The sequence below is a fragment of the Benincasa hispida genome, chromosome 11, assembly GCF_027475165.1.
Source record: "Benincasa hispida cultivar pf3 chromosome 11, pf3_genome.v1.1, whole genome shotgun sequence".
NCBI lineage: Eukaryota > Viridiplantae > Streptophyta > Magnoliopsida > Cucurbitales > Cucurbitaceae > Benincasa > Benincasa hispida.
In genome coordinates, this window is record NC_143488.1 from 18,580,031 (window position 1) to 18,591,768 (window position 11,738).

The following is an 11,738-nucleotide window of genomic DNA, read 5'->3' on the forward strand; positions in this document are numbered from 1 at the left end:
AAAGACTGGGAATCAAGGATAACGACACAAGTAATTGTGCTATTACTTCACTACAAAATCAAATGACCGCAATGAGGAACTTAATTCAGGGAATTGCGATCAACAATCCAACACCTCAAAATGGACAAGTCAATGCAATTAGTCAAAACACCACAAAGTGTGCGACTTGCGGTGATGGGCATGCAATGGAAGAATGCTCACAGAATCCACAGTCTATTTACTTTGTGAAAAATAATCCATTTTTTAATACCTACAACCCCGGGTGGAGAAACCACCACAATTTTGCATGAAAGAATTAGCAGTAGAATTTCCAATACGTGGCGTAGAAAGAAAGGCCACCTGGATTCTTCCAGCGAAATAACGGTCAGACAAGCAATCAAGCCAATAGCTCACAATCGCCGCAATCCTCCTCCTCAGAAAGCCTATTAAAGCAGTATATAGAGAAAAACGAAACTGTGCTTCAAAATCAGGCTATGTCCATCCGCAATCTAGAATTACAGATGGGCCAGATTGCAAATGAGCTAAATAACAGACCGCAAGGAGCTCTACCAAGTTCAACAGAACTACCACGCAATCCAAAGGGATTAGGTAAAGAGCAATGTCAAGCTGTGACATTGCGAAGTGGAAAAACTGTGGAGGGAGAAAAGAAGGAGCTTAGCCGCACTGCTCCCATTGCGTTGGAACTTGAAATTGTGGTGACTCGAGAAGAAGAAGAAGAAAAAGAAGCAATAGAGCCAGAAGTTGCGTCCACCTCAAAGCCAACAGAGAAGTGGACCGTGAGAGTGCAGTTACCACCTTTCCCGCAAAGACTCAGAAAGAAAAAGAATGAAGAGGTACAGTACCAACACTTTCTGTCTATGTTAAAACAATTACATATTAATATTCCATTTAATGAAGCGATTGAGGAGATGCTTGCATACGCGAAGTTTCTGAAGGAAATGGTAACCAAGAAGAAGGGTACTGGTAAGTTTGCCACGGTGGCTTTAACACAAAGTTCGAAACCAATAATTCCACCGAAGATGAGCGATCCTGGGAGCTTTACTATACCTTACTCCATAGGAGGACTGTACATCGGGCAGGCATTGTATGACCTTGGAGCCAGCATCAACTTGATGTCTCTGTCGATCTTTAAGCAGCTGAATGTGGGGAAACTTACGCCCACGACTGTGACTCTCCAACTTGTAGATAGATCTCTGGGGCATCCAGATGGGAAGGTGAAGAACGTGTTGATCACCATTGACAAATTTATCCTACCAGCCGACTTTATCATCTTAGATTATGAAGCCGACAAAGATGTGCCCATCATCTTGGGGCGACCATTTTTATCAACAGGTCGTGCCTAGATTGATATGCATAAAGGGGAGATCACTTTAAGCATAAATGAACAGAAGCTCAAGTTCAACATAATCCGTGCCATGAAGTTTCCTGACGAAGAAGACCTGCATGACTCTGACGACGACCAGAATTTGATTAAAGAAGAAAAGCTTGACGAAGAGAATGAAGAGGATGCAAGCGCATCCATTATTGCATGTAATACGATCATAAAAAAAAACAAGGAAGTTGAGATGATCGCAACCCAAGAAGAGGAGCCAATAAAAAAAGAAGAAAGAAAAACAACGCATCTATCCTTACAGAACCACCAATACTGGAATTGAAGACCCTGCCGAATCACTTAAAGTACGCATTTTTGGGGCAGAACAAGAAGCTGCCAGTAATTATTTCCTCTAAACTTAACAAAGACCAAGAGAATGCATTGACAAGCATTCTGAGGAAACATGGTGAGCAATTGGCTGGACGCTCGCCGACATTCGAGGAATTAGCCCAACCTACTGTATGCATCGAATTTGTCTCGAAGAAGACCACAAAGCAACGATCGAATATCAGTACAGACTCGACCCTGCAATGAAAGAGGTCATTAAAAAGGAGATCATTAAATGGTTAGATGTGGGCATTATTTATCCAATAGCAGATAGCACGTGGGTCAGCCCCGTGTAGTGTGTGCCAAAAAAGGGTGGCATGACAGTAGTCCCGAACAAAAATAATGAGCTGATACCGTAAAAGACCGTCACTGGGTGGCATATTTGCATGGACTACCGCAAGCTGAATGCAGCCACAAAGAAAGATAATTTCCTTCTATCGTTCATTGACCAGATGCTAGATCGTCTAGTCGTAAATGACTTTTATTGCTTTCTGGATGGCTATGTCGAGTATAACCAAATTATGATTGCTCCAGAAGACCAGGACAAGACCACATTCACCTGCCCATATAGGACCTTTGTTTTTCGCCGCATGTCGTTCGACCTCTACAATGTGCCAAGCACATTCCAAAGGTGTATGATGGCCATCTTTTCAGAATTTCTTGAGGACTCCGTCGAAATATTTATGGACGATTTCTCTATCTATGAGCACACCTATGAAGTCTGTCTGGCCAACCTGGAAAAGATACTGAAAAGATGCAAAGAGACGAATCTCGTTCATAATTGGAAAAAATGTCATTTTATGGTAAAGGAGGGCATCATGTTGGGGCACAAGGTTTCTCGGGATGGGTTGGAAGTGGATAAAGCAAAAATAGAAGCAATTGAAAAAATTTCACCTCCAACAAGTGTAAAAGTTGTACGAAGTTTCTTGGGGCATGCCGGATTTTATAGACGTTTTGTCAAAGACTTCTCCAAAATAGCACGACCACTGAGTGTGTTGATGAAGGCTGACAGAAATTTTGATTTTGACAACAATTACCTCAACGCATTGAGGATTTTGAAGAATGCACTGACTACCGCACCCGTGTTAATTGCATCAGATTGGACACTTCCTTTTGAATTAATGTACGATGCAATCGGGTATGTGATGGGAGCATCTTTGGCACAGAAGAGAAAAACAATCTTACATCTCATCGTATATGCGAGTAAGACGTTAAATCCTGCTCAGATCAATTATATCACCACAGAGAAAGAGCTACTTACGGTAATTTTTGTGTTGGAAAAATTTAGAGCATATCTGCTGGGAACAAAGGTACTCATCCATACTGATCATTCGGCGATAAAGTATTTAATGACAAAGAAGGATGCGAAGCCGAGGTTGATCAGATGGGTTCTCCTCCTCTAAGAATTTGACATAGAAATAATTGATCGAAAGGGGACGGAAAACCAAGTTGCGGATCACTTGTCTAGATTGGAAAACCCTAAGGTTGACCTCAACGAGTCAAGAGGTAAGTGTGGTGTTCCCAGATGAGCAGTTGTTCCATATTGAAGAATTGCCATGGTATGCTGACATAGTCAACTATATGGTTTGCGAGCAATTTCCGGAGGAATATACTGACCACTAGAAGAGGAGGCTTAAACACGAATGCATATCATATTTCTAGGATGAGCCGAATCTGTACAAAAGAGAGACAGACAAGATTCAGCGACTATGCGTACCAAATGTTGCTCAACAATGCATATTATCGCAATGCCATGACTCATCATATGGTGGGCACTTTGGAGGACGGCGCACCGCAACTAAGGTTTTACAGAGTGGATTCTTTTGGCCAACATTGTTTAAGGATGCAGCTGACTATGTAATGAAGTGTGATCGGTACCAACGCACAGATAACATTTCATGGAAACATGCAATGCCGATGAACATCATCTTGGAGCTTGAGTTGTTCGACGTATGGGGTATCGACTTCATGGGACCATTCTCTCCATCAAATGGTAAAAATTATATTTTGTTAGTCGTCGACTATGTATTCAAGTGGATAGAGGCAGTGGCATGCACTGCAAGCGATGTGGCGGCGGTCTCTCAATTTCTGAAGAAAAACATTTTCACTTGTTTTGTACTTCACCTGCCATAATAAGTGATGAAGGGTCTCACTTTGTCAATCATACTGTCAAGGAGCTGCTACGCAAATATAACATTCTTCACAAAGTGGCCACCGTATACCATCCGCAGACGAATGGTCAGGCCGAGGTGTCCAATCAGGAGATCAAGCTGATACTTGAGAAGGTGGTAAAGCCTTCGCGAAAGGATTGGGCAACAAAGCTCGACTATGCATTGTGGGCATACCGGACTGCATTTAAAACACCCATAAGTATGTCCTCGTATGTGTTGATACTTGGTAAGGCGTGTCATTTGCCTCTAGAGCTGGAATACAAGGCACTGTGGGCGGTAAAGAAACTAAACTTTTATTTGAAGAAAGTAGGAGAAGCGAGAAAACTTCAACTGGTTGAGTTGGAGGAATGGAGGATCAATACATATGAGAACGCAAAGATTTACAAAGAGCGCACAAAGCACTGGCACGACAAACATATATGTAGCAAGAACCTCCAAGTCGGGCAGAGGGTCTTACTATTCAACTCACAACTACGACCCTTCCCTGGAAAATTAAAGTCACGTTGGTCCGGACCATTCATAGTTAGAAAGGTATTTTCGCATGGCGCGGTTGAATTATCACATGATGATGGAACCAACATATTCAAAGTTAATGGGCAGTGAGTAAAAGCGTTTCACGGAGAAGGTTGGCATCGCCAAGTCGAGTCCGTGGAACTGAGAAACTTTGAATAAAGGAAGAAGTAGGAGGTCCCTGCGCTATCAGACAATCGAAATTCATCAGGGACGCAAGTTTTGAAATCATGGAATCTTCAACTTTTCTTTACTACTCAGAATTTTCATTGCACTATATCTTTTCAGTTCTTTATCTACAAAAAAAAAAATGGAGATTGCGGTAAAAGAATTTTGTTTTGTTTTGACCCTCTCACTGTTTTTCTTGCAACGATCGAGGTACAGGATTGCGGAGGTGTTACATGAAGAAGCAACTTATCTTATTCCGTCACCGCAATCTAACGAAGATGGGTTGCATTCTTCCTTAACTTTATTTCAAATTTTGCACTATCGCATTGCATTTTGATCACCGCAAAGTAGGATGCATCAACACACAATACGGGCGACAGCGTAAATTTGGGGGTTGTATTCTTCCTTAACTTTATTTCAAATTTTGCACTGTCGCATCACATTTTGATTTTAAAGGTTTTATCACTGCATCCTCTGTGATTACCACAATCATTTAATAATGATAAATTTAGTAAGTCATCGCATGTTGTCTCTTTGCCAATTAAGAATACAATGATGAAACACATGCTTCTATTTTTTTTTCATATATACTAGAACCAACTTAATCTTAGAAAAGTCACCTCATGAAACATTTCTAGAAGTTAGAGGTCTGCTATATTTTTTTCAAATTCTCTTTACGTAGCTTCCTAAGAACATCGCATGACTTCTTTCAATCTTTTGGTAATGGGGACATTACCGCATTTTAAATTTGGGGGTGAGGTATTTATTTTCGATCTTGCTATTTAAATGAGAATAACAATTCTACTGTCAACGCAATGAGAAAACCCATGTTGATAAGATTAAGTGGTGAAGGGCACTTACCTGTAGTTGGATGTCCACATGACACACGTGGGGGCAAGCCAAAATGAAAGTAAGTCGCCAGGATCAACGCATAAATACAATGACCATAACTCTACTGCCAAGAAGGTATGAGTTTAGTCTAATAAAGAGCGCATTGCTCGTAGTTGGATGTCCGCATGACACATGTGGGGGCAAGCTAAAATAAAGGCAAGGCACTTGGATCAACGCAAGGTCAGAAAAAACTAATAATGTTAAGAAATATGCAAGGATAAAAATCATTTGACACCCCAGTGGAAAAGTTTTCTTTTTGAAATAAATCATGCGATGTCCCGGAATTTAGTAAAGTCCTTTTGAAGGTTAAACTTGCGGTCCCTAAGTCTTAAAAATATTTTTAGAGGAGACTTGAATAAGACTTAAGAAAATTTTGGTATATAAGATTTAAATGAGGTATCCTTGAGAAATCTAGGAAAAGAGAATTGCGGTCGACTTGCTAAAGAAAATCTTTAGCTTATGCTTGAGGACAAACATTGTTTAAATTTGGGGGTATTATTTTATGATGTGGAATTATGGATGAAATGCGATGATGAAAATGCATTGAGTACTCAAGTTTTCTCAGTAGCATCCAAGTGTAAACCCCACTGAGTTTCCTGGTAAGTCCAGGGTCGAACTCAGGGACTTGGGAAATCAGGTTGCGATGGTAATTTTTCAGAAGACTTTGGGGTAACCGGTAACTCAAATAGTTGTTGGTTTTATTTGTTGTGGTAATGAAAATAAACAAATGCGGCAGAGTTCGAAAAGAGTTGATAAAATGGAAGATACGATGAGTATGTGGTGAACGGGTTGAGAAAGGTTTCGGCTAACACTTCATAGGATGCGTTCATGCTATGCGAACATGTAACACACATACAATAGTAAACCATCTCTCGTTGCGAATACTATGGCTTCTAATGCTAGAACGCATGCGATATAAGCAATAAGTCTATAAGACCTACACATAAGTCTCTATTCTTATTTATGCGATGACAAAATGACACACACAAAAATAAAGCGACCACATAATATCATTCCTATCTCTAGGATGCGATGCAGGTTGGCAAACATAGATTATCTCTAAGTCCCTATCTCTTGTTTATGCAGTTCAAATCTTGCTTTTTCGAGTCTATATTCTAACCTAGCTCTCTTAAGTCTTAGGTTCTTTCTTTAGACTCTCTCTCTCTCGAGTAGCTCTAAAGGGATGTTTGGCACAACATAAAACAAGATAATTACAAGCAATCAAAATCCTAGGGCATGTTAGCTTAGTTCTTCTCAACCCATTTGACAAGTTTAGCTACTCATGCGTGCTAAGAGAGTGAACATATATAGAATAAGAACTTCCATTATATAAATATAAAGATGAAGTACAAAATAACAATGCAAGAAGAGAATAAAGAGCCTGGTAGCAATCTCTTGCTTCCCAGACTTTTACATTGTCTTTCTACTCTTGTTCAAAAGATAATCTCGCTCTCGTGAGAGCCGGCCCGCTCTCTGCTTTTTACGCCTCTAGATTCTCTCTCGAGTTGCCCTGAGCGATCTTCCGACGTCTCTACTATTCCCTTGCTCTGCCTTAAGAATAAAAGAAAACTATGAACTCGGCTAAAGCTCCTAAATAGGTGAACAGGTGAACTTGTTAACCTCTTTTCTGAAGGATGCCTTTGGTATTTATAGAGCTTCGAGATGAAAGGCGGCTTCTCTCTTATGATTGCACAAATGGGATGGCTTTAATTCTCCGACTAATGTGCCGAATATTTGTCATCGAAAAGCTGAATGTACTCGTTATCGTTAGCGACTGTCAACTTAATTCGGATTCGACCGTCATCAGCTTTCTGTCCCATCGTGATTAATGATGTCTTTCACCCAGATGCTCCCACCAAGTTACTCCGGCTTTATGCGGCAATCCTTCTTGAGCAGATATTTGTGAACACAAATCACTACAAAGCCTTGCGGTAATGCTGCGCTCGTCCGTTGATTTCTTGTGATCGCTCTTTTCGTCTTGCATCAACGCATACTCTGCATAAAAATATAAAAAATCAATTGTTTCTATACGATGAACGCATGCGACTGGAATATTATAAACTTAATGCTTCTGGACACAATCTAACATATTTTATCAATGCAAACCTTCATTGTTTAATAACTTAACACTATAATAAGTTGCATTTCTATCTATTATCATGTATTACTCAGATTGGTTCTCACTAACTATTGTTCTCGAGAAATGACCCGATCTAGTTTATGCCTTTGATCGAGTTGTAGTTCTAAGGGTTGATAACCAATATCTAATAACAATTAACATTCAATCAATAACTTATTTGAAGTAAAACATGTGTATTTCATTTTATAGGCATGATATTCCATGTGTATCGAAAGTATTTAAAATATAAGATATGAGTGTATTAGACATCAATAAATAGTTGAAGTTAGACATGTGTGTACCAATAGCATCTCTAACGGCAATCAACATTTAGGTGTATCAACAGTATATCTCGCAATGATCAATTTTAAGGCCTCATATGGTAACTATTTCATTTTTTGTTTTTGTAAATTAAGTCTATTTCTTCTCTCTCTCTCTCTCTTTTTACAATAGTTGACTTATTTCTTAATTACGAGAGTTGAAATCTTAGTCAAATTCTAAAAGTAAAAAACAAGTTTTCAAAAACTATGGCATCGTTTGGTAATTGTTTCGTTTTTGGTTTTTGGTTTTTAAGAATGAAGTCTATTTTCTCCCCATTTCTTACCATGATTTGCATGTTTCTTAGGTTGAATTCTTAGCCAAATTCAAAAAATAAAAACAAGTTTTTAAAAGCTACTTTTCTTGGTTTCTAATTTTTTGTTTGATTTTTTAAACCATTAGTAAAAAGTAGATAACAAAGGGAGAAATTTGGAGGTGGAGTAATGTCTATAGTCTTGATTTTCAAAAAAAAACAAAAAACAAAAAACAAAAAACAAAAAACAAAAACAAAAACCAAATGGTTACTAAATTGGGTCGTATTTCTTAGTTTTCAAGATTTGACTTGGTTTTTTAAAACATAGGTAAAAGGAATATTACAAAGCAAGGAAGCTAGAGATGGAATGATTGTTTATAGGCTTAATTTTCATAAACTAAAAACCAAAAACCAAAAACCAAGTGATTACCAAACGAGGCTTAAGTAATTGTTTTTTTTTTTTTTTTTGCCATTTTTGCCATTTTTGCAAACATGAAAAAAATGAAGACATTAACCTAACTTTTATAATTCTTTTTGCTAACAGTGCAACCAGCCCTTAATTTTATGCATAATAGTTTTGTGAAATTATAATTATTGAATATGATGAAACCCATTAGACTCAAAAGTTTAAAGCTTTAGAATTTACCTAACATTTTTAAAGTCAAACGTTGTTAAAATTCCATAATTCTGTTAAATATTTCCATGAGAAGTTCACTCCCTCCTTTGAATGGAATCTACATATCTATGAAGAAATAGATGGCTGAAAGATGTTTGGCATCTCTAAATAGTTACATGCTTGTTTTGTAGAAATATTTATATGGCGTGTGAAAATATTTGGATAACTTTTGGAAAGATATAATAAAAGGAATATTTCACTTTAAATATCAATTTGAAATAAATCAATATATTATTAAATTTAACTAAAGTTTATTTCATATCCAAGTGTAAAATATAAATATAGTTAATTGCATATATTGTTATGTTGCAAAAGCATCCAAAACTATATAGGTACTTTCATATGGACATCTTAAGATGTCTGAGCATTTAAAGATATGCCTAGATATTTTACATTATCGCAAAACAAATGTGTTAGTATATGTGTCCATCCATGTAGAATCTTAGATTTTCAAAAAACAAATGATTTATGAAATGGGGGCATTTGAGACAATGAGGGGAGTTATACTAAACTCTAAGGGATGTTTGGTTCACCAATATGAGTTAGATTTTATCGACTCGATGATTGACCCACCAACTTTAAATGTTGGTGGAGTTGAGTTGACTATTTTTGCAATTACCAACTCAACCCAATTATGTGTTAAAATGGCTCCACTTGTTGGCCATTGCCAGCGACTTCAGTTACCACACTCCAACGGATAAATTCGACAACTACCTTCACGCGACCATCTTCAATGATCAACTTCAGGCTCCAACAACCATCTCTAGCGACAACTCCATTGAAGAACTCCTCCAATGAGCCACTATGGTAACAACCACCTCTAACGACTAATAACGGTAGCCATCTTAGGTGACCACACTACCTGACTGACGTCGCCACACTTTGATGACCACCTCGCATAGTCAACTTTGACGATCAACTACAACCTCGAACAACCACCTCCGAACGACAAACTCCAATGACGAATACCTCCTATGTTCAACTTTGAAGGACAACCACCTCTAACAACCTACACTAATATTCACCTTTGACGACCAACTTTATCATTCATCTCCAATGATTAACTCTAGCGATCAATTAGACCAATCACGTACTAAAATATAACAAAAAAAAAAAAAATTGGCTGCCGAAAGTTTCCTTAAATACAATTTTGAAATTATTAGTTTATAGTGTTTTTTTAAAATAAAAATAGTTTATAGCGTTTAATGGTCATCTTTTATAGTAATTTGACCTTAAAGGATTGTTTGAGGATGACTGTGTCATCCTAGTAGAGCTACTTTTCACACCCATCTAGAAAATTGACTGGAAGAGATATTGTTTATGCCTACTTGGTATGAGTGACTAGTTTGTCTATCTTAATGAACGATATTTTTTTGTATGTATGAAATCAGCTCATATATTTGCAAACATATAAATAGACACCACTAATGGGTCAAGGTAAGCTTGGCTTAGCGGTATTAGCAAGTGCTATGTCCCTATAGATCAAAGATCCAATCCCCCACCCCTACAATTGTTATACTAAAGAAATATATCACTAATAATTACCCTATTTTTTGTACATGTTCAACTTATTCATTTCACATTGGCTAAAGTATGTTGTAGGGTTGTTGCTTCTATAAAAAAAAAAAAAAAAAATAGCATTTGTCTAAGTGCAATAATTATGTGTAGAAAATTGTAAAATATATTTTTATTTATTGAGTTTACATCTCAAATGAGTATTAAGAATTTGGGGAGGTATGTATATATAGAATTGTTATACAAAAAGCTAAGCAAAAAAAAAAAAAAAACCCTCATAAAATGCATGGGTTTTTAGGTTACGAAAAATTACACTAATTATTCATAACTCAACCAACTCAATTCTACCGCCAAAACACTAACTTTCTTAATCAACTAAATTAACTATGCACTCCAAATACAAACAATTATTATCAACTCAATTCAACAAAACTTTGAACACAAAACACACTATAAGGAGTTGAACTCCTAGGGTATATGGTGTAGGAAGTTAATAAGTTATAAAATCGATGTTTTTAGGAGTGGAGAACCCACAAACTCTTTTGGCTAAAGAAGGAGTGAAGTTCACAACTTTCCTCTCCCTGAACTCATGCTCTCTAACTCCTTAGGTCAATTAGAGCTCTTTAAAAAATTAAAAAAAAAAAGTGGACACTTTGAAACTATATGCAAAAATGTGTCTTATTTATTTATTTATAGTTGTAACTCTTCAAGAGTAATCGAAGAGAATGAACTCTTCACCCCACGGTAGAAGTACTAGATTGTGTTGATTTTTTTTTTTTTTTGAATTAAACTACAAGAAAAGGGTTAAGTAAATAAATACCTCGTAATAATGTGGAGAAGATTTATAAGTGTCCATTTACTACGGGGACTCGCCTCAAATGGGGTGGGACATCTCGAATCAAATGGGGAATGTGGGAGGAAGTGGAGATAATTTTTTTTCGTTGACTAAATGAGGTCATATTACATTCCCCATCCCCGACCACGCTACGTCCCTATGAATATTATATATACATACATACTAACTATATATATACACATACACATATACATACATATAATACTTCACAAAAATCATAGCTTAAAAAATTAGTCATTTTCTATTTTTTCACCCCAATTTTTCATACTTTAACACATTTATAACATATAGATAGGGTTGGCAAAAAAATCCACGGGGCGGATCCGGGTCCCCGTTTGGGTCGGGGATTCCCCAATTTGACTGGGGATGGGGTCAAACCGGGGAATTTATTCGGGCCCCGTTCGGGGATGGGGACAGTATCCCCAACCCCGATTAATCCCCGATCCCAAATTTTTACACACACATATATATATTTAGAAATTTTATGAACTTATTAATTTGTTTATATGTAATATGTTTATAAAATGGCCTAAAATGAAAAAGTAAAAAGCCCAAAAAGCCT